The sequence below is a fragment of the Carcharodon carcharias genome, chromosome 15, assembly GCF_017639515.1.
Source record: "Carcharodon carcharias isolate sCarCar2 chromosome 15, sCarCar2.pri, whole genome shotgun sequence".
NCBI classification, from domain to species: domain Eukaryota; kingdom Metazoa; phylum Chordata; class Chondrichthyes; order Lamniformes; family Lamnidae; genus Carcharodon; species Carcharodon carcharias.
Window position 1 is genome coordinate 38319885 of NC_054481.1, and position 22779 is coordinate 38342663.

Consider the following 22779-nt stretch of genomic DNA (forward strand, 5'->3'; position numbering starts at 1 on the left):
AATTTCAAAAATATATAAAGTGAATATTTGTAACTTATTTAGAAGCAAAGACAATTTTTAATGCAGCTTCTTCAGTCTCCATCTGTAAAACTACCAAATTATCTGCCAATTGAAAGAAATTGTTTTCAACCTTCCAATGTGAAGGGTAAAACCCATTCAAAGATAAACGTATATAAAGCTTAGCTATATAGCTCATGTTAAAACTTAGACTAACTTTGTAAAAATAGCTTGGTATATGTAGACCTTTGGTCATTACATGTATGATAAATTGTCTCAGTAACTTTCTCCAACCCTTCGAGATATCTGCGTACCCCCAAATCTAGCCACTTGCACATCGCCAATTTTAAACACTACAGCTGTACCTTCAGCTACCTTGAACCTAATTCTGCAATCCTCTCCCTAAACATCTCCATGTCTCTTTTCTCTTTTAAAGACAGTCCTTTAAACTACCTAAAAAATCTCCTTGTTAAAAGCAAAATACTGTGGAAGCTGGAAATCTGAAATAAAAACAGAAAATGCTGGAAAACTCAGCAGGTCTGGCAGCATCTGTGGAGAGAGAAACAGAGCTAATGTTTTGACTCTTCTTCAGAGCTGGACTTGAAACATTAACTCTGTTTCTCTCTCCACAGATGTCATGGGTCTGGAGATACATATAGGCCAGAACAGATTTCCTCAATGGCTTCACAGTCACCATTAACAAGGCTAGCTTTCAATTCCAGATTTATTAATTGAGCTCAAAATCCACAAGCTGCCATGGTGGGATTTGAACCCATGTCCCCAGAGGATTCATCTAGGCCTCCAGATTACTAGGCTAGTGACATTACCATTACACCACCATCTCCCTCTTACACCAGAATGGGCCTCCTTCAAGTATTCTTCAGAACACATTCAAAAAATGCTGCTTTATCAAAACGGAAAATGGTTAAATTGAGGACTGCTGTGAATTGGAAGACATTTCCTTAGCAATAAAAAACACAAATGTCTAATTTTCTATTTACTGTCTCACGTCTGATTAAATGGCTTTTCTTTGAAGTCATTCACTTTGGTTTTTCAGCAAAGTTTACCATGATTTTTCAGGATGATTTGGTAAGTTCAACAGACCTGAATCTATATTAATTTCCATCAGTGACTGCAGCCAACTAAAGCACAAAGTGGGTTTTGATTCCTAAGGCTCCTTTGTCAGGGAGTTCTCATCGGGAGGGCTGATCAGCTCCAAGCACTGCAGGGCAGACCTCAGAATTCACCAAGCCAAAGGGAGAAAATGAAGAACTGACCCCTTTACTGGTTCCTGATGGTTTGCACTGCAGCTTTTAACCCCAGTCCCCAATGCCATTTGACATGTTAACGCCCTCTGATAAAACTGAACTCTCATTATCATGCTGCCTGCAGTCCTGCTGCTAAAACATTTAAACCCCTCCCACAAGCTGCTAGTGGCTGAGGGAAATCTTTCGAAGAGTCATGTTGCTAGGACACATTGCAAAGAGAGCTTTTCGGACCGTGCTCAAGCTCGGAGCAGCTCATTCCTCAAGCATGTGCTCAAGGTTGGTGGCATCTGTGTGTTAGCAACAGCACAATAGAAGTTGAAGTAATAGGTATTTCATCACTTGAACAACAGCAAGTTAAAATTGGTAGCAAAGCCTGTGAAAGTTTTATCAGACGAAAAATTGGTTTTCCTCTTTATGATACTCATACCCCTATTGGATGAACACCACCATCCACCCACCCCCCGCCCATTCTAATCTGGGTAATTCTATCTAGTTCATTGATCATCCAAACCTGTTGTTTAATGAAGGAAGCAAATCACCTCCTTGCAACATTTATTTCTTTATCATGTGAAACTTTGGACAGACCAAAATATGGGATTTTAAATAGGCTCCAGTTAGTTATGTCCATAAATCGTTCATTTACATTTCTGAGGAGAAGAAGTGCACAGATATACGATAAAAAGACAGCGGCAATTTTCACAGGCAGGTGGCCAACTTTTGCTGCCGGGACAGTCTGTTTTTCAGCTGCTAAATCAAGTTTGTGTAGCCAGTATCTCAGGATTTTTAAATCATTTATACCAGTTTTCTGTTCTGAAGACCACTACAGAACTGATTTTCTTTGATAACTTTGTTCACTTGAGTGGTAAAATTTAATATGATGGTTATAGTTCTTCACAAAGAAATTCCAGATGTATGATGTTTACTCTATCTGCCCAATACAGTCATATATATATATATATATATATACACAAAATTGATTGATATCATAATTGTATGCGAGATTGAGAACGACTGCTTTGACCTGGGATGTCTAAAACTTAAAAGTAAAATACTGCAGATGCTGGAAATCTGAAACTGCTGGAAATACTCTCTGCTGGAGAGAGAAACAGAGGACAGAATCATCCCAGATTTCCAGAGTATGGTAGTTGGTGGGAAATAAGTTGTTTTACCTGCCGGCCACAATGGCGGCTTTTTGCGCTAAATCGTCCCATTCCCGGCATCAATAATGGATTCACAGGAAACACTGAGGGGTGGGCTCAGATTTGCCCGCCATGCCGTGAACTCAGTGCTTCCTCACTCCAGGTACCATATTTAAAGTGCGCCAGGGCGCAGCCTACTTCATGTCTACAGACCAGGACTGCTCCAGATGACAGGTGACCCCGAAAGCCAGGCAGCCCCCAAACTGGGGGGCACCCGCTGGACGCAGTGGAAGGCCACCACAATATCCTTTACCCCAGGTTTAGCCACAGGAGGTCCACCAGAGTCACCAATCAGGCCTGGGAGGCGGTGGCAGCAGCGGTCAGCACCGCTGGAGCACAGAGGAGGTCAGCCATCCAGTGCAGGAAGAGGATGAATGTTCTCATTCGTTCTGCCAGGATAAGTCGACCACTTCATCACTCTCAACTCACACACTCACAAACCCATCACACATCCACAGGGATCTCACACCTCAAGGGACAACACTACTAACTCTCACACACCCTCACATCTCCATCAGACTTATATCCTCTGGAGCTCACGTCCTCATCCTGTCCATGGCTCCACTCACCACACAAACATTCCACACAGTGCCATGCGTCCTGCTCACACTCCCTCCATCTGTTTCCATGTAGGAGAAGCTGGCTCACAACAGCAGGGAGAGGTCCTAGACCGGGGGTGGGGTGGCCCACATTAGGCCCCTCACTCACTTTGAGGAGCGTACCATTGCACTGACTGCTGAGGACATGAACCGTACCTGTGGCGCCGATGAGGTCAGCGGTGAACACCCACATGAGGATCCTGCAACACATCATCCCTCTCTCAACACAACTGTGAGTGCTCTTTCTCTCTCCTGCTTTTGACTCTGCTGCCATGCACTAATTATCTCTACTTTGGTTCACAGGGAGCTCTGCCAAGCGACCAACACCCTCAGCCAGCCAGTCCCTCAGCTCCATCCAGGTCCTCACCTCCAGCCAAGAAGAAGTCCTCTCCATTGAAGAGCTGGAAATAAACAGCCTGGAAGACCCAGACCTAGAGCAGGCTCAGGTTCACAATCTGGTGGTCACCACACGGACACATGTCCACAGCAGGAGGAGGCAGGTTCAGCTGAGCTCCCCAGCACTTGGAGGACTGTTGGGGAAGAGGCACTTGTGAGGTCCGAGTCAGATGACAAACCTCTGTGTTTGGTCTCCCAATTCATTGTGGAGAGTCAGCAGAAGGCAGGGGAACATCACACAGAGCTGTTGGAAGCCTACAGCAGAGTGGCTCGCGAGTCCGAGGAGTGTGTCTGCCTGTTCTCTGATGAACTGATGCTCAGATGTGCACGTATGGAATTCTCCATGGGAAGAATGGCAGATGCCATGGACACCCTGGTCCAGTAGAATGCAGAGATATGTGCAGACGTCTACACCATCGCTGTAGCCATGGGTGAGCTCCTGCAGTGGCAATGTAAGAGGGAAACAGGGCACCTCGGTATCCCCCCAGATGCTCCTTCCTCTCAAGGGGTCAGGCTGGGGCCCTTGGGCACCTGAAGGGAGGAGGAGCGGCAGCTGGACATCCCTGGGTGATCCACTCAGGAATCTCAGACGCTGTCCACTTCCTCCGAGTCAATTTTGCCTGTGACCCCCTCAGCTTCATCCTCTGTCATCACAGATGGAGCAGCTGGCCCACGACAGCCAAAGCAAGCCGGGGCCTTCAGAGCCTCAATTCACCAAAGGACGTACACCAGAGTTATCAGAGGCAACAGGGGGAACCATTGGACTGGCTGTCTTCACCCCTGCTGCAGATGTCAGGGCAGCACCTAGAAGAAGTGGTTGGGCTAGAAAAGTTAAGAAATTCTGATCGCAAGTAGTTGCACAGGTGAACACATTTTGTCACTTTATAATGTGAAAATATATTCACTTTCACTGAATAATGTGTAATGTCTTTCAGCTTTATTTACAGGCTTCTCAAGCCCTCCCCCTGCATCCCCCACACCCCCACCCCCACTCGCAGTTCAACTGCATCCAGCTGATCCACTAATGATTCTGGAGAGAGACATGCGTATGTGGCAGGGCCTCTCAGAGCCTTGTGCAAGCATTCTCCCATGCATGTGCAGCCTTCCTCCATCACATTCATCTTACTCTCCCAAGCATTTTCAATGCTGCCTGCTGGGGTTCACTTTCAGTTGTCCATCTGAGCTGATCTGCATCTCCACCCGCCCACTGATCACACTCCCATGCAGCACCTGTACCCGCCCAACATAAGGCTCCGCTTACTTTTGATTTAAACAACGATGGTCATAGTAAAGTTTTTGGTCAGCTCCCCCATCCTTTCCCCTCCCCCAGTCACCCATGCCCTTTCCCCCATCACTGTTGACCGCCCCCCACCCCCAGCATCACCTTCTACCTCCCCACCATCACCTACCAACCCAAACCCTTGTCTTTCCAGGATGTCCAGGTGAATGTGCACATTCCCCACCTTTCTGAGAATCCCACCCTCATCCACATTGACCTCCCCAACTTTCTCTTACCACTCCTCCGAGTCCCCACCAATCACCCACGCCATGCCTTCTACCACTACTGACGCATCCTCATCCTCCCACCCTTCTGGCTCACTCTGCCCCCTCTCATACTAACCATCTCCTCCTACCATGCCCACCCTCAATTCACTCTCCAGGAGGCAGTCATTGACTCCACAGACCCCACCCTTGCACATTCACCTGCACATTCCCCACCCCTTACTCCCTCCTTCACCCTTAGTCCCTCCTCACCCCAGACCCTTCCCACGTCCAAACTCCCAGCTTTCCTGGACACCTTCCCATCTCCGAACTCCCTCCTCCCCCAGACACCTTCCTCCCTCCGGACACCTTCCCTCCTCCAAAATCCTTTCCTCCTCCAAACCAAATGGCCAAGACCGTGATGTTCCAAAGCAAACCTTAAGCATCAATGGAGACCTCCCACCTTCCATCAGCTGCTTCACAGTGGAGCCATGTCCATGAGAATCCACCCAGCATGCAATGGACATGTTCCTCCAGGCTCCAGCATCTTCTGCTCCTCAGATGTTCACGATGTGTGCAAGGCCCTAACGGTAAGTCCTGACTTCTGCACGTCACACTTGTCCAAATGTGTTCTGGGCCTGCATGTTTTCCCGCCGGCATAACGATAAATCTGGCATTGGGAGATGATTCCGATCGGGCCTCACATTGCACCCCGTTAGCAGGATGCATAGCAGCTTCACGCCGGCCTCCAGTGGGATTGGCGTTCCACCACAGCAGACACCATCGGATATGACATCACACACCAGTGGGAAATCAGTCTTTGGCTTTCTTGCCATATTGTTCCCCCGCCTGCCATGATGCCTGATGCCAATGGGGCCAGAAAATTCCGGCCAGAGTTAACGTTTCGTGTTGAACATGACTCTTCTTCAGGAATGAACGTTTTGAAGATGCTTCCAGGCTTGCTGAGTATTTCCAGCGCTTTCTGTTTTAATGTCAGTGCTTCCGGTTTTCCATTTTCCTGTGGCTTCCGCTCGATGCTCACCAATCTGTTTCCATATTTACAGAAATGGGAAGGATGGACCTGAAGCATCCATGTTATGCTCATCAAAGACTGAGTTTAGGATATCAAGAAAAAAAGAGATTATGGGGGTAGCTTTAACTTGCAGGAACACAAGATACAGTTGGGTGGTTTGGTGTGGTGGGGAGGGGGTGGTTTAAAACTGGCAAAAAAACAAGTTTGTCAGGAATTTGGCTCTAATCCACCAAATTCCACGTCCCATTCCAGCGCTTTAGGTTTCCTGCAAGCAGCCCTTTGGTGTGTGGTGAGTTAAGTGGCACATGTTAGTCACTCAATTAGAGTAGTATTGACAGGGGTTCTGCAAATGAACCATGGATTTCCCAGGCTTCCTGGAACCTGCCAGTGAAAGCAAGGCAAGAATACAGTAGCAAATGAGGGGACTAAAGCAAGCTCAGGGAAAAATCCCATCCCAGCCAGTTCTCAGGATTTGTTTCAGCACCCTTCCCACAACACAAACGAGGAGCAGGAGGAGGAGGATGAGGGAGAAGGAGAGGCAGGTAATGCATCACTGGTGGCATACACTGCTACCCAGTGCTGTGTTCAATCGTTCTGTGTTTGGTTATGTGGGTCTGTTATGAATGTACAAATTAGGAGCAGGAGTAGGCCATTCAGCCCCTCAAGTCCACTCCCACCATTTAATCAGATCTTGCTGATTTGACTGTGGCCTCAAATCCATATCCCCACCTACCCCTGATACCCTTTGACTCCCTTGTTAGTCAAGAATTTATCTACCTCTGCCTTAAAAATATCCAATTGGTCTTCACCAATCTCTGGATGTTATGTTCCTCCTCTGTCGGGTCGCTTTGCTCAGTGAGCATGGTTGCACGCCTATCTACTGGTGACTGAGTTGGTAAACAAGATACTGCAGATGCAGAGACCAATGTAAGATGAAGCAAGTGCTGTTTATTAACACATGTCACAGAGCACTAACACATGTGTGTTTCTCCAAACAGGCCTTAACTACTGATTAACATTGTAGCCCATGCTACATAGCAATTGGGCAATACAGTCACATGGCCAAAGTCCTCCCATTATCTTAAAAGTGTTCTGCACCTCAGATTACCACACTGAGGAAGAGAGTTCCAAAGATTCACAACCCTCTGAGAGAAAAAAATTCTATCTGTTGACTATTGATGCTCACTGCACTTGCTTGGTTAAGCCTGGGTGTGGACTCAGAGAAAAGTAAACAAACTGCAGAAAGAACTGGAAGGCAGAGCTGTAGCATGGAGTCAACATTTTAAAGCACTGTCAATAAAACCTGTTACACACCTGGAAACTCATTTCATCTCTGCATAGATCTATGATATAAAATGTACAACAAATTGTAACAAAGTGGTTGAGAAAAACTTTGATCACGCAGAACCACAACCTCAAATTCATAGATCTTAGCTTAGTAATTGGAGAGCTTTGTATCTCAAAAATTGTTTCTGTACTTAGGGTAAACTAACAAGCTGAACTTCAAGAAATAACTTGATGTACACATGTTTGTTATTTAGGATGTTTTAATTTAAAATAATGCATTTGGCTTAACAAGGAGAAAAAGGTGTAGTATTCAATTGTTCTATCCTTGGTTATGTGTGTCTTTTGACAATTGATGCTCACTGTGCTTGACTAGTTAAGCCTGGGTGTGGACTCAGAGAAAAGTAAACAAATAATCCACAAAGCTAGAAGAATGGAGTACACAATTTTAAGCACTGTCAATAAAACCTATTACATAGGTCACCTCTGCATAGATGCAAATTTAAAATGTACAGCACCCAGGATGCACTCATTATTCTGAGGTTCACTTCAGTTCCACTGGTGCACCCGTATGACAACCACATGCAGAAACCACTTTTGACACACCCTCCCCCTGCCGGCAACCCTCCTGCATTATCATTAACACAAGGCAGTCCTGAAACAACCAAGCCTTCCTTTTATACACCCCCACAACATTTCTCCATGTTAATTTGTATTTTTCTGTTCATCGTGCAACTGAAAAGAATACTTATGCAAAAAGAAAAATTCTACAAAAACAGAGGTCACCGACCTGAAACTTTAACTTTCTTTCTCTCTCCACTGATGCTGCCAGGCCTGCTGAGTATTTCCAGCATTGTCTATTTTTATTCTAGAAAAGGACACTAGGCAGCCAGCAGCCTAGAATGGGCAAGGTGGGGAACTAGGGCGAAACCATTATATTTACATGGCTCACATATAATACAGAAAGTTAACATTCTAACAATGTATGAAACACACATCTGCATATCCCTGTACAACTACAAGTCTTTACTCTTCCTTCACCTACAACTCCTACAGGCAAAGACTCTGGCTTCAGCATGGGAAGGGACAAGCTGCTCCATTTCCTGCTCTGCTCAGAGGCTTTTGGCTGACATCCTCTGGGTTTTGAAGCGCGTGAGGGAAGGACTCATTCATCAGGACGCGAGGCAATATTTGGAGGAGTGGGGGTTGGGGGCAACAGCTGACAGGTGAAAGTGTTTTGAACCGCATCCCATTTCCATATCCTCTTTCGCCATCAACCCTTTGATGGCCCAACCACACTTCCCTCCTAGCAGTGAGCTGTGGATCATTTTGCACCAGGTCAGTGGGTCAATTAATGGCCAAGACGAGGATATCATTTATCCTGTTTATTCATGGTGTGCAAGCCATTGGTGAAGGCACGTATGCACTCCTTTGATTGCTGCATTTGATGCTGCCTGCAGCTGGCCACTCTTTCCATGGACAAAGACATAATCAGAAAGGCCTTCAACATCATGCTATCTATGTTTGAGAGGGACTCCTTCAATCTGCGCACAGTGTGGTTGGAACACCTGTCAGTACATCACACATTCTCTCCTGCTGCTCCAGAGGTATCCAGTTTATCAAGGATCATTCCCAGCCCCGCCAACCTGAGGTTCAGCATCTGTGTATAGCTGAGTAGAGCCTGGAGAATCCTGCAACCTCCAGTGCAGAGTCTCCACTGCCGTCTCTGTCTCCACGATCTGCTCTGACCCGCTTGTCACCAGGTAAAAAAGCAATTCTCTACCTAATCAGTCCCACCGAAGTGTGAGTGAGTTAACGCATGTTCTGCACGAGTCTTGTGATGGTGCATCCCCAGAGGGCCTGGTCTCCTCTGAGGAGTGGTCATGACGTAGGAACTGGATCAACTCCTGCAGGATATGTGAAGGCGCTGGGGGAGATAAAAGATGAATGAGTTCTGCCAAGGTCAGAATGCTCAATGTTATCATTGGCTGTTGACATCACGTCAACATGAGTGGATGTTGTAAACCATGTGGCTATATGTTATTCAATTCTGTCATCAGGCAGCTGGGAGACACCCATCTCCCCATCTCAGATGACCGAGCATGCCAAGACTCTGTTGATTTTCAGCACTTGCTCCTCTGCAATTTTTCATTGTGAATTGTCTGAAGGGCTGGCTCCGATTCTTTCCTTCTCCCTCATGTGTTGAATAAGGCAGAGAGTTGGGTTTTTCACTTGGGGCATTACACCTCATTACAGCCTTGGTTCAAACATGGACAAAAAAGCTGAACTCCTGAGGTGAGGTGAAAGTGACTGCCCTTGACATCATGGCAGCATTTGGCCAAGTGACATTAAGGAGCTCTAGCAAAACCGGAGTCAATGCTGGTTGGAGTCATACCTAGCACAAAGGAAGGTGGTTGTGATTGTTGGAGGTCAATCATCTCAGCTCCAGGACATCACTGCAGGAGTTTCTCAGTGTAGTGTCCTCGGCACAACCATCTTCAGCTGCTGCACCAATGACCTTCCTTCCATCATAAGGTCAGAAGTGGGGATGTTCGCTAATGGCCGCACAATGTTCAGCACCATTCGTGACTCCTCAGATACTGAAGCAGTCTATGTCCAAATGCAACAAGACCCGGATAATATCCAGACTTGGGCTGACAGGTGACAAGTAACATTCACACCACAGAAGTGTCAGGCGATGATCACCTTCAAGAAGAGAGAATCCAACTATTGGCCCTTGACATTCAATGACATTACCATTGCTGAATTCCCCCAGTATCGACATCCTGGGAGTTAACATTGACAAGAAACTGAACTGGACAAGCCATATAAATGCTGTGGCTACAAGAGCAAGTCAGAGGCTGGGAATCCAATGGCAGTAACTCACCTGCTGACTCCCCAAAGCCTGTCCACTATCTACAAGGCACAAGTCAGCAGTCTGATGAAATAATCTTCACTTCCCTGGATGAGTGCAGCTCCAACAACACTCAAGAAGCTTGACACCATCTAGAACAAAACAGCCCACTTGATTGGCACCCCATCCACAAACATTCACTCCCTTCAGCGCCAACACACAGTGGCAGCAGTGTGTACCAGCTACAAGATGCACTGCAGCAACTCACCAAGGCTCTTCTGATAGCATCTTCCAAACCCATGACCGCTACCAGCTAGAAGGATAAGGGCAGCAGATAGATGGGAACATCACCAACTGGAATTTCACCTCCAATCCACACAACATCCTGACTTGGAAATATATCGCTGCTCCTTCACTGTTGCTGGGTCAAAATCCTGGAACTCCTTCCTTAACAGCACTGTGGGTGTACCTACACCACATGGACTGCAGCGGTTCAAGAAGGCAGCTCACCATTACCTTCTCAAGGACAATTAGGGGTGGGTAATAAATGCTGGCTTAGCCAGCGACATCATCCCGTAAGTGAATAAAAAGAAACTCACAATTATGCGTGGGCAGGAGGTGGAAGAGGGACAGCACTGGAGAGACCACACTGGTGGACACAGGACATTCCAAACTCTGCTTAGATAGATGCAGTGCTGCGCTTTGGGTCCATTGGTGAACAAGATGTTTTGGAACAGCAGCAGAGAATGTGCGATCTACTAAGGTTGTTCCAGCCATACTGTCCACTCTTGCAGAGAGACTGGAAGAGTCCCCCTCAAGCATGAGTGGGGTGATGTCACAGGCCTTTGCAATGATGACTTTGTCCATGCAATCTGGCCAACATTTGCAGCATCAACGCCTGCTAAATCCAGGAACTCACCTCAACAGCTCCCAAAACATTCCAGAGTACTACCAGACACTTGACAATAGCTAAAGGTTTTCAAAAGCAACTTAACTGTAAGTTGGGTGCCTGCTCCTTTAAATAGCACTGATGCAGGGCCCATCTTGCAGCTTAGCACTTTATCTTTGCAGAGTGATGTGCAAATTCATTCAATGAACTTGCATGTCCAAATGTGGGAGACCAGCGACTCAACAGTTGATAAGGTTATGTGGCATCAGGATTGTGCAGATCCAGTTGCTTTGGCACATGCAGTGGGTACCTGGGCAAGAACCCTTCTGATGAAGATGTCAAAAAGGGGTGGAAGCTGCAGTGCACCCCAGCAAAATCGGACTAGGCTTCCGCAGTGCTGTATAGAAAAGTACCCAGGTAGATTAGGTACGACTGAATGACAGGTGATCTTGGGACTCTCCAGCCAGCATTATCACTTGATCTCCTACGACATAGTTCACAGACAAAATAAATCATCTTCCTCTCTATTTTGCTTGTTTCCCGCTAATTCATCCTGTCCACCTTCCTCTCACATTTTCACTTTTCTCCATATCTCTGGGGCTTTTTCTCAGTCATTCTCTCTCCCTCTTTGGCACTCCTCCTTGTCTCCTCACTATCCTGTGCTCCTCCCATTGTCTGAAAGCTCAAACACTCACTTTCTCTCTTTCTCTGCATGTCTCTCTCTACGTCTCATATTCCACAGTTAAATCATGAGTTATAATCCCATCTCAGGTCATTTCATACGTCGCCCTGAAGTATGTAAGCACTCTCTTCCTGTCACTGCTGCAACCAAAGTGCAGACCTCGCTTCCCAGTAGTCAAAGCGAAGATTATTGCAGGTAAAATCCAACCCTGGGTGAGCGTGGCACAGCTTGGGCTGGGAAGGAATGAGTTCCTATAGGTACCTGTGTGGATCAGCCAGCAAGGTGGAACAGGAACAATGAAGTTGAGATACTTGGCTATCAAGGCGTCAACAACAAGAGCAGAGGGGTTGGTACCTGGAATCAAATGTCCAGTAACTCATCAATTCAACCATAAATTGACATACATTTTCTTAAAATATGACTATGCTACTGAAAAATCAACACATTGGCAGCCTAATTTACAATGGGAAGGCAAGAGTGCCTAGTTTGCAGGCTTCTCTATGTCATTCATCATTATTACTGTTATGATTATTCAACCATAAGAGCAATTTCAATGGAATAAAGTGAACAGCTTCGGTCATCTTTTTATCCCAAGTGGAAAGGCTTCAATTGTACACCAAAATTGCTAAACAGGACAGTTATTTCTATGTGCAGATATTAATCTTTGGCTTTTAAATTATGTAAGTGCTGAGAAGTAAAGAACTCAATACGAAAAGCAAACATCGACACTACATGGACCCTTGTATTATTTTATTAAAACATCACATAAATTATTCTGCACTCCACAAAAAGGCAGAATATGACCCAGCTAAAATAATTTACATCTTGGTTTATGAGTCATTAAATTGATCCCAGGGGTTGTCCCTACAAATCAGTTAATCTGCAATCTGCATGCACAGTCAATTATTTCTGCCTCAGGAGACAGGGCAATTGGGACAAACTCGCTCTTTGTTTTGGTGATGCTACTGTAGGCACAGAGTAAGCCAAGGCTACATACACAGGGTAGCTCCATGTACTGAAAAAACAATTAGTTGAGGGAGATTCATGGGAAGGAAGAGAAATAGTACATCTGGCTTTTAACTTCTAATGTCCAAGTGTTTAAAGCAGGAAAGGAGACAATTACAAGATATGCATTTTGTTGGTGTTATAAAACATATTTCCAATGGTTCTGAAGAGGCCATTGTGGCTTTTGGCCCAAACTACACAACTGTCATAATTAAAAATGTAGCTCTGCTTGGAACATCGCCATGCTTATCCTTCCCAGTGATCTCTCCACTGCTTTCTTTCTACAGCACGAAGTTTGGGCAGTTGTGATTAAACTTGGGGTCAATTTTTGTAATGGTGTTGGTGATGATCGTGCAGGCTGAGACAGCTGGGTGGTGCTGACAATTATTTTGATTATGTTCATATAAAAACCGTATCTTTTCTTACTTCAAATCCCACTTCAGGACTTGATGGCCATGGAAGGTGTACACATAATGAGGCCAAACAGATTATCAGCCTGTAAATCCTTCCAATATGGCAGGTGGTAAGAGCGGGAGAGTTTCTTAGTCAGCCATACTGCAGAAGGTAATGGCAAAGCACCGCAGTACTTTGCTAAGCATAATCATGGAGCAATTCAATGGAAGTCCATGGCTGCCAATGCCCTCTTAGGACCTGATATCTGGAGGAGGAGGATCTTTTCTTATAAGAGACATACAGATCCAGGCATTAATGTGTAGTTTGGTTCATATCATCTCATCACCATTGTCCTGTTAAAATATGTAAACATCTGATACTTGTTTTCATTAGGATGTATAGTTAGATGGACATAGTGGGTCAAATGGCCTCCCCCCATGCTATAAATTTCTAAAACTTATATATATACGGAACACAGGCCTGTCACAAGCAAATAGGAAACAGACGGTGATGAGAAACTGATTTGAACTGACCAATATAAATTTTTACATGTCACATAAATCAAATTTACCTAATGTGAGGGCTTTTCCATCTGTTGATTGTAATAAACAAAAAACTACATTTGCCACAACGTTATATTTAAGCCATTGAATTATTTTTTTCCCTGAATTTGGATGACTAAGCTAGGTGAAATGAGTTGTGAACAAATATGCGTTCTTTTGGGGTCAAAAATCAAACAAATGAGTTGAAATTGTGCTTATGGTATTAGAATAAACATTAAAGAAAAGCTAATATGTTAACTCATTTATACTGCACAGTGTGATTTCAACCCTAAGTGTTCATTTACTACGCCTAATCGCTGGCAGGCAACCAAAAATAAACACAGCACATTCAATGCAAGGGCAGGCAGTGATCTGAATCAAAAGCCAGGAATATATTCTTTGTAAAGGGCCAGGACACGCAGTCTGCACATGGTGCAGTGAAGAGAATGGAGCATCTTTCAGTATTGTTTGGCGTGAAGCCAAGTTTGAGTTTTATTGGGTTTAACATAAATTATGGATTTTATACTTCAGGGGGTTGTACATCAGTTTTCATCGCGTCGTATCCAACAATTAGAAGGCCTAATTATAATGCCATTTATCTAGGTCCCACAAACAGGTTCCAACAATTTACTTGGTGTTACAGAATCAGGGAAGTCTCACCAGCAGTAGTTCCAGTGTTCACATGGACTTTTAATATAGTAAAGCTACATTAATGTGGCGATTGAAGCCCATGTAAGATGGTGCTCTCTAAATAAAAGGAACTTGTATTTACAGTATCACATCACACCCACAGGATGTCTCAAAGTGTTTAACCATCAATTCATTACATTTTGAATTCACTGCAGGCAAACACTGCAGTAAATTTCCGTGAATAAGATCCCAAAAAGACTAAAAGAATGAACAACCACGTAATCTGTTTTTGGTGGCGTTAGGCGAGAGGAACTTGTTTTCGGTCTTTCATGGGATGTTGGTGTTGCTGGGGAGGGCAGCATGTAATGCCCATTCCTAATTGCTCTTGAGAAGGTGGTGGTGTGCTGCCTTCTTGAACCGCTGCAGTCCAAATGTGCCCTTCTCTTCTTCAAATAGCGCCAATGGTTTCCTTTTACATGTCCTCCTAAGTGTCCCATCTGAAGGCCTCTGACAATGTAGGAGTCTAGGGACTTGAACCCACAACCTCTTAACTCAACGTTGAGCCAAGGTGACACATGAATTCTTGAGGTCTACTTACATAGCTTGTAATTCGAATATAAATTGGAATGTAAGGAACAAATATTCCTTCATTTCAGAGGTGCCGTTACAAAAATACTGCTGATACTTGTGCTGAGCTTATTACAATGTATGAAACTGACAGCTTCCCCAATTATATAATGAACAAGGGTGAAGAGCATTGCTGGGGTAAGTCGTATGGAGTAGAAAGCCCCAGGTTGCATCATTAGCTTGTGTTGGGTTAATTGATCTTAGCTGGACTACCAGTAGTAGACCACACACTTACTGCTGATTTTACACAGGCAAAAGTCAACCCAGCAAGCATACTTGAGCAGGAAATCACGAGATCTCATAATGCCTCATTTTGGTTTGTTCAAAGTGAACACAAATAATTTAGGCTGGATTTTAATTTTATGATGCACTGGGAGTGGGACAAGTATGGGGGATCAGCAGCTCAAGTAGCACATCCGATGGATCTTGCTGAGGGAGAGGCACAACAGTGCATAAGGATGAGGTTGAGTCTCAATGATTTTTTTTTGTTCATGGGTTATGGGTGTCATAGGCTAGGCCAGTATTTATTGCCCTTGAGAAGATGGTGGTATGCTGCCTTCTTGAACCGCTGCTCATTGGAGGAAGTCCAGGTTGATCCCGGGTATGGAGGGATTTTCTTATGAGGACAGGTTGAGTAGGTTGGGCGTGTATTCATTGGAGTTCAGAAGAATGAGGGGCAACATTATTGAAACATATAAGATTCTAAGGGGGCTTGACAGGGTAGATGCTGAGAGATTGTTTCCCCTTATGGAGGGTCCAGGACCAGAGGACATAATCTCAGAGTAAGGGGTCATCCATTTAAGACAGAGATGAGGAGGAATTTCTTCTATCAGAGGGTAGTGAGTCTGTGGAATTCTTTACCTCAGAGGGCTGTAGAGGCTGGGTCATTAAGTATATTCAAGGCTGAGATAGATAGATTTTTAATCAGTAAGGGAATCAAGGGTTATGGGGAAAAGGCAGGAAAGTGGAATTGAGGATTATCAGGTCAGCCATGATCTCATGAAATGGCAGAGCAGACGCGATGAGCCAAATAGCCTATTTCTGCTCCTACGTCTTATGGTCCTTTGTAGTCCATATGTTGTAGGAACACCCACTGTTTGCAGGGAGGGAGTTCCAGGACTTTGCATTCATTTTAGACTTCGTATTCGTTTGATATATTGAGTGGCTTGCTAGGCCATTTCAGAGGGCATTTAAGAGTCAACCACGTTGCTTCAACCACAACGGTGGGCAGACATATGGACGTGTGAGGAGGTGCATGAAGAGGGATAGATGCAACCTGCAAGGTAAATTGGTGTGAGGGGTGATGTGTGGGAATCAACTTGAGAAGGCATTCATTCATTCATTGTCGGTGACTGTTCCATTTTCTCAACTTTCCTGCCTTTCTTAGGCCATGGAACTGTTTCCGATATTGTATCTGGGTGGGAGACACCACGCTCCTGATCTCCTCTGCAGCCTCCGACCACACCTTCTTAGTTGTCTCCTTCCTCCTATCGCCATGGAACATTACATCCCTCCGGGTGTTCACACCACCCCCAAAGCAAGACATCCAGGGAGATGTCGCTGTCTTTGGCCATTTTCACCCTATTTTCCCCACATCCTCGCCTTTGGCTCCTGACACAAAACTCCATCTAATTGCATACTTGGGGTGTCCCTTTAAACACTGGAGTTGAACTCGTGCCATGTGAGTCATCATCATGCCCGATGATGCTAATTGGTCAGGAAAGCCAGGAATAATATGGCAATGTAGTATCTGAGTTAAAAAGCCACCGACAGATGCGCTGCATTGAATTCTGGGTTTCCCGAACATAACCGGACCCCCACCCGCAACAGTTCCCACCGCGTCCCGAACTTAAACTCCAGCCCTCTGCACTGAGTTGCCTTCTAGATCTGGAGAAAAACAGAAGAGCAGAGAGGCAAAGGCTACCAACTGGCTCTGTGCAGATTTTATCAATAAAATAGTCATTAACATTGAGGCCAGTGCGGTTAACTAATGAAAGCAATGGGAAATAAATAATTCAGCCCTCTTCAGTTAATTAATTGACAGCGCTGGGCTACTGAATATGTTTTTAAAAGATAGAATTCATACACAACATTTACAGTCTCCACAGTATCAGCTTTGTAAGCAGTTCATTAGGAAGAAGCTCAGCCATATAGATGCAGTGATAGTATCTTTTTAAACCCCTAGCTATTTATGATAGAAAGGTACTTTTTGCTTCTTAACTTTCTATGAAGCTAGCTACATTTGCATAGTGATGATCGTTTTCTTAAGATCTATTGAAAAAGTTGATAATTTTTACTGAAATTTGTGATTACAATTAGTTGCTAAAATAAAAGCAAAATACTGCAGATGCTGGAAATCTGAAATAAAAAGAGAAGATGCTGGAAAAACTCAGCGGGTCTGGCAGCATCTGTGGAGAGAGAAACAAAGTTAACAGTTCCAGTCCGTATGACTTTTCTTCAGAGCTGAAGAGAGGTAGAAATATGATGGGTTTTATACCATTGAAGAGAGGGGGTGGAGCAGGTGGAGCAGAGAAGGTCAAGGATAGGTGGGAGCTCGGGACAGATTTGACAAAGATGATATCAACACAAGACAAAGGGAGTGTTAATGGTAGCGTTAAAGACCGAGGCTGGGATTTTCCATGCCCACCAGCGTTGGGTGTGTTCGGTGGCGTGAGCGGACAATATGGCGCGGTCGGTTTCACGACGCTGTGAAAACCAGTTCGTGATCGTCCGCTCAGCCTGCAGATGGCGGGCTATGGTCTCTGCCGTCGGACATCGGGAAGCTCATTGTAATACATCAGCATATAATTATTAGACCTGCCCGCCGGAATCATTCCTCCCCCCACCCCCACCCCCCCTGCTGGATTGTTTGCCCACATCAGCGGGAAAGCACGCTGGTGTAGAAGACGTCTTGACAACTGTGACGTGCAGAAGTCGGGACTTAGCCACCAGGGCTTTGCTCACATCACAGACATCCGAGGAGCAGAAGATGCTGGAGCCCGACAGCAACGGCACACCAGAGGAGCATCCATGGCATGCTGGGTGGTTTCTCATGGACTTGGCTGTACCGCGAAGCAGTGCACGGAAGTTTGATAGTCACTGTTGATTCTCATAACAGATGATGGTCAAGGGGGTTGGAGGGAAATGGCTAGGATTGGCAGGGGGAGGAAGAGGTGTCGGGGTGAGGTTTGGAGGGAGACATGAAGGTGTCAGGATGGGGGGGAGGTTGGGAGGGGGCAAAGGAAGGTGGCAGGATGGGGTGAGTTTGCGGGGGGGATGAAGGTGTGAGTATGGGGGGATATTGGAAGGGGGGAATGAAGGTGTCAGGATGAGGGAGGTTAGGAGAGTGGGTAGGGAGAACAGGGAGAGAAGTGGGTAACGGGGGAGTAACTGGGGAGGTATGTGGACTGGGCAAGGGAAGGAGTGCAGAGGGGGGAAGGTGTCCAAATGGAAGGAAGAGGTGCGGAGAGGGGAGGGAGTAAGGGTTGAGGTAGAAGTAAGAGTGGAAGAAGGAATCAGGAAGGATATAGGAGTAAGGCTGGAGGATGAAATGAGGCTGCAGGAGGAAGTTAGGTAGTGGGAAGAGGTAAGGGAGGAAGAAGGAGCCAGGAAGTGGGAGAGACTAAGCTGGAGCGGGCAGGGGGACTCCGGGAGGGTGGGGGAAGGAATGGATTCCTGGGGGGAGGAAGGGGTGCTGAGGGGATTAGGGGTTCCAGTGGGGGAAGGCATGCAGAGTGGGGAAGGGGTTCCAGGGTTTGGAGGAAAGGGGTTCCAGGGAGGGAAGGAGTTCTGGGAGGAAAGGGGTGCAGAGGGTGGGGGGGATGGGGTATGCAGGCAAACATGCATGGGAGGGGTCTGATGGGTTCTTGTCTGCCTCCTTGGGAGCAAACTGAGGTATGGAGGAAGGGTGAGAATTACTGAGGGCAGGGTGAGACGGTAGGGTGGGAAGGTTGAGTTCGACGGTAGCGATAGGAGGGACGGCGAGAGTGGTTATTGGGGGCAGACATGGACCCTGGGGGTGGGAAGGAGGAGGTCGGGGAGGTGAATGTGGATGAGGGTGGGATTTTCATGAAGGAAGGGAATGTACACGTTCACCTGGGCATCCCCGAAGGGAAACAGTTGTGGCTGGTAGGTAACAGAGTGGAGGCGGAAGGTGATGCCAGGGGTTCAACTGTGATGGGTAAGAGGAAATGGGTGACTGAGGGAGGGTAAAGGATGGTGGAGCAAAAGTAAAAATGAATTAACACCCATGCTGTCCAAGTCAAAAGTGAAATGAGAGTTGTGGTGGGTGAGATCAGGTGCTGCTTGGGAGTGAGATCATTGGGTGGGCGGAGATGCAGGTCAGCTCAGATGGACAACTGAAAGCGAACTCCAGCAGGCAGCATTCAAAATGCTCGGGATGTTGAGGTGAATGTAATATGGGAAGGATCCGTGTGGGTGGGAGAGTACTTGCACAAAGCTCTGAAAGGCCCTGCCACGCGCACACACTTCTCCCTCCAGGATCACTCGTTGGGCAGCTGCTCCCTCTGCGGTGATGGGTTTTCCAGGCTGCTTATTTCCACCTCCTGACTGGAGGAGGAGTCCTCTTAGCTGGAGGTGAGGACGTGGATGGAGCTGAGGCACTGCCTGACTGAGGGTGTCGGTCACTTGGCAGAGCTCCCTGTGAACCAAAGTAGAGATAAGTAGTGCATGGCAGCAGAGTCAAAAGCAGGAGTGACAGCACTCACAGTTGTGTTGAGGGAGGGATGATGTGGCGCAGGATTCTCAGGTGGGTGTTCGTTGCCACCCTCACCATCGCTGCAGGCACAGTCCACATCCTCACCAGCCAGTACGCTGGCACATTCTGCAAAGTGAGTGAGGGGCCTAATGTGGGCCAGTCCACCCCTGGTCTGGGACCTCTCCCTACTGATGTAAGCCAGCTTCTCCTGCATGAAAACAGATGGAGAGAGTGTGAGCAGGAGATATGACACTGCGTGGAATGTTTGTGTGGTGACCGAAGACATGGACAGGATGAGGACGTGAGCTCCAGAGGATTTGGACCTGATGGAGATGTGAGGGTGTGTGTGAGAGTTAGTGATGTTGTCCCTTGAGGTGTGAGATCTCTGTGGGTGTGTGATGGGTTTGTGAGTGTGTGAATTGAGAGTGATGAGAAGAGTGACTTACCCTGGCAGAACGGATGAGACCATTCATCCTGTAGCGGCACTGGGGGCTGTCCTCTTTTGCAGGGCATTGGCACTGACCACCACCTCTCAAGCCTGGGTTGGTCACGCCACTGCCCATACTGTGGCCAGAGCAGGGGTAGAGGACATCGCGGCAGGCCTCCATGGCATCCAAAAGGTGTTCCAGTGAGGCGTCATTAAACCTGCGGGCTGCAGTCTTTTTGCCTTTCGTGGACATATTCCCTGCAGTAGTTGTGTTCTGGAAGCACTGAGATGTGTGCATGCGGCTGGCGGCTGGCATGATGAAGTGGCGAGGTGATGGAAGGTGGGTGAATGAGAGCCCGCCCGCCATGGAAATGGTGTGTTTCCTGGGAATGCATAAATAATGTGGCAGGATTGGGACGATATGGTATGAAAACCTGCCATCGCAGCCGGCTATCGCACTTAGGGCAGAACCATCCCAGATTTGCACCAAGGCAGATGTTAATAGTAGCCTAAAGAACAGGTAACAGAATGTGTTAATAGCAGAACAAGGGACAGAGCTCTCTGAAAGCAAAACATGAGAACAAGCTACAAACCGGCCCTGCAGGGGCGGTGGGTTGGGTAATTAGTTCCCTTGATCTTGAAATATGTAGATAATTTAAACGTCATCTCGTTTGCTCCAACCAGGAGTACTTTATGACAAGCTGCTTCACATGAGGCCCCTGTCCAAGCTACTGCTTGAATCAGAAATACAAGTTCAGAAGTGTGAATCCTCAAATGGTTCAACAATGTTTCTATGCAATGCACCAGTCAGTTGGACAGCACTGAACCACGTGGAAACCTTTACGTAGAATAATGCCTTTGACCACAAGTCTCTCAGGCAGAGGTCCACACATACCATCCTTGAGGCCCTGTGGGAAAAGGAGATGGTGGACCCTGTCGGATGGTTCCCAGAGCAGACTGTTAAAAGTCATTTGACAGAATGCCTCTTCGCCAAAACTTTCGAACAAGCACCAAGCTGTTGCTTGGCTGGTGGTAAAAAGGGCCTTCCCCTTCAGATCCAGATCCTTCCTACATGCTCAGAGTCTCACCCCCTCCACATGCTGCCATCAAAGTGGCTGTGATGGGGAGGAACCAATCTCCACCCACTTCTTGAATGTGCCTTTGCAAAGCAGGTCTGGAAAGAGATGCAGTACTTCATCCTGAGCAGATCCGTACATTAGGACTCTGTATGAAGACCAACAAGTTTCGGGAACACAGTAAAGAAATAGGAGCAGGAGTAGGCCATTCGGCCCCTCAAGCCTGCCCCTCAAGATCATGGCTGCTCTGCCCCAGACCTCAGCTCTTCTTTCGTGCCAGCTCCTCATAGCCCTCAACTCCCCCAAATTTCAAAAAATCTATCTACCTCCTTATTAAATACTTTCAGTGAGCTAGCCTCCACAACTTTTTGGGGTAGAGATTTCCAGACATTCACTATCGAAAAGATATTCCTTCACATCTCAGTTTTAAATGAATGTCCCCTTATTCTGTAACTATGTGCCCTGGTTTGAGATTCCCCCACTAGTGGAAACATCTCGACATCTACCCCGTCAAGCCCCCTCTGAATCTTGTACGTTTCAATAAGATCACCCCTCATTCTTCTAAAATCTATTTTTTTTTTAATTCATTCTCAGGGTGTGGGCTTCGCTGGCTGGGCCAGCATTTATTGCCCATCCCTAGTTGCCCTTGAGAAGGTGGTGGTGAGCTGCCTTCTTGAACTGCTGCAGCCCATGTGGTGTACGTACACCTACAGTGATGTTAGGGAGGGAGTTCTAGGATTTTGACACAGCAACAGTGAAGGAATAGCAATGTATTTCCAAGTCAGGATGGTGAGTGATTTGGAGGGGAACTTCCAGGTGGTGGTGTTCCCATGTATCTGCTGCCCTTGTCCTTCTAGATGATAGTGGTTGTGGGTTTGGAAGGTGCTGTCTAAGGATCCTTCGTGAATTCCCAATGATTAAAGGCCTAACTTGTTTAGCCATTCTTGATAAATCAACACCTTCATCCCAGGAATCAGCCTAATGAATCTCTTTTGAACTGCCTCCAATGCCAGTATATTCTTTCTTATATACGGGGACCAAAACTGTACACAATACTCCAGGTGCAACCTCACCAACACCCTGTAGAGTTGTAAAAAGACTTGCCTATTTTTAAACTCCAACTCCCTAGCAATACAGACTAAAATTCAATTTGCTTTCTTAATTACTTGCTGCATCTGCATGCTAACTTTTTGTGTTTCATGCACAAGAAAACCCAGATCCCTCTGTGCTGCACTTTTTTGGAGTCTCTCTCTATTTAAATAATAGTCTGCCTTTTAATTCTTCCTACCAAAGTGCATGACCTCACACTTTCCTACATTAAACTCCATCTGCCAAGTTTTTGCCCATTCACTCAACTTATCTATATCCCCTTGCAGATTCCTTATGTCCTCATCACAACATGCCCTCCTACCTATTTTTGTAAAATCAGCAAATTTGGATACGTTACACTCTTCCCCCTCCTCCAAGTCATTAATATAGATAGTAAATAATTGAGGCCCTGGGACTGATCCTTGTGGCACTCCACAAGTTACGTCTTTCCAACCTGAAAAAGGCCCACTAATCCCAACTTTCTGTCTTCTGCGTGTTAGCTAATCCTCAATCCATGCTAATACATTACCCCCAATACTGTGAGCTCCTATCTTGTGCAATAACTTTTTTATGTGGCACCTTATTGAATG

General features: G+C 46.2%; 1 protein-coding gene across 6 annotated transcripts in view; it reads right to left on the reverse strand.

Moving 5' to 3' along the window:
- si:dkey-26i13.8 (kinesin-like protein KIF19) overlaps positions 1–22779 on the reverse strand; it is a 183537-nt gene that overhangs the window by 132926 nt on the left and 27832 nt on the right. The window contains exon 1 of one of the 6 annotated variants that reach the window (XM_041205925.1): positions 1102–1277. The exons of the other annotated variants lie outside the window; for them this stretch is intronic. The gene's annotated coding sequence lies outside the window, so the exon portion shown is untranslated. Of the gene's footprint in view, positions 1–1101; positions 1278–22779 lie in introns of those variants that run through there. 6 annotated transcript variants of the gene reach the window in all.